The sequence below is a fragment of the Teleopsis dalmanni genome, chromosome 1 (genome assembly GCF_002237135.1).
Source record: "Teleopsis dalmanni isolate 2A chromosome 1, ASM223713v2, whole genome shotgun sequence".
NCBI classification, from domain to species: Eukaryota; Metazoa; Arthropoda; class Insecta; order Diptera; family Diopsidae; genus Teleopsis; species Teleopsis dalmanni.
In genome coordinates, this window is record NC_051846.1 from 146,014,295 (window position 1) to 146,015,442 (window position 1,148).

Genomic DNA, 1,148 nt, shown 5'->3' on the forward strand with positions numbered 1-1,148 from the left:
GATATTGAGTAAAGAAGTTCTGAAATTTCGTAAATTGAAAAAGTCACATTGCAATAGGTTATTTCGGTACGGTTTTCATTTCCTAAGTAAGTCGATTTTAAAATCGAGATATCACTTTTCTAGATATCAAGGATTGAAGTTCTAAAATTTTGTAAATTGAATAATTCGCACTGCAGTAGGTTATTTTGATACGGTTATGGTTTCTTAAACACGTCAATTTTAAAATTAAGATTCATTTCTTAAGATAATAAAAGATATCGAGATATCATTAATAAAATATCACGCACGCCATCTAGTAGATGCAGTGTTAATTGACTTATGAATTATTGTAACAGTTTTTCATGTAAAAATTTAAATCTTTAAAGCTTAATATATTCCAAACTAAGCTAGATTGATATATAGTGTAATTGAGATAGTTGCTTAAAATACCTATTTAGTTGTCAAATTGGCATGCCTATGACAGTGAAATCGGCCCCATTTACCAAAATTTAATGGTTAAGACCAACGTGCCCATTGACAAGTTTTGTCGAGAGTCTGAGTAATATTCAGAAATACACCTGAATAATATTTTCGTAGTACAAAAATTTTTCTAACCACATTTGTGATACGGTTTAGTATCATCCAATTGGCTTTATGAAACAAAAGCTAATGTGATGAAGAATTATATGTACTTTATATATACTTGTACCGATTAACAAATAACATTTAATAATATTAATCTTATATCTTTATATAAAAGATTTATATCTTCAACATGATAGAATCAACTTCTGTTATTATTCCTTATTTGAAATTGTAGATCAATTGCGTTGAGCAAATGTTTTCTAAAATTGATTATTTTGATGGCATTCGAATATACATTTCAGGTACAGTAATCGAATATATAGGTCTTTATATAGGTCAATACAAAATCTGTGATGATAGATATAAAAGATAGCTCTTTCATTGAAATTGACGATGAAAAGAACATATACTTTATAGGGTTTTTAAAATCTTCTGAAAAGTGTTACGAACATTCTGATTCTGAAATAAATATGTGAAGCGTTTAAAAAGATATATTCAATCTGTTCTTAATATTTATTTATTCAACTGTAATCAATCCCAGTAATTTGTAATCTTTACTCTATATTATATATATAAATGTTAGT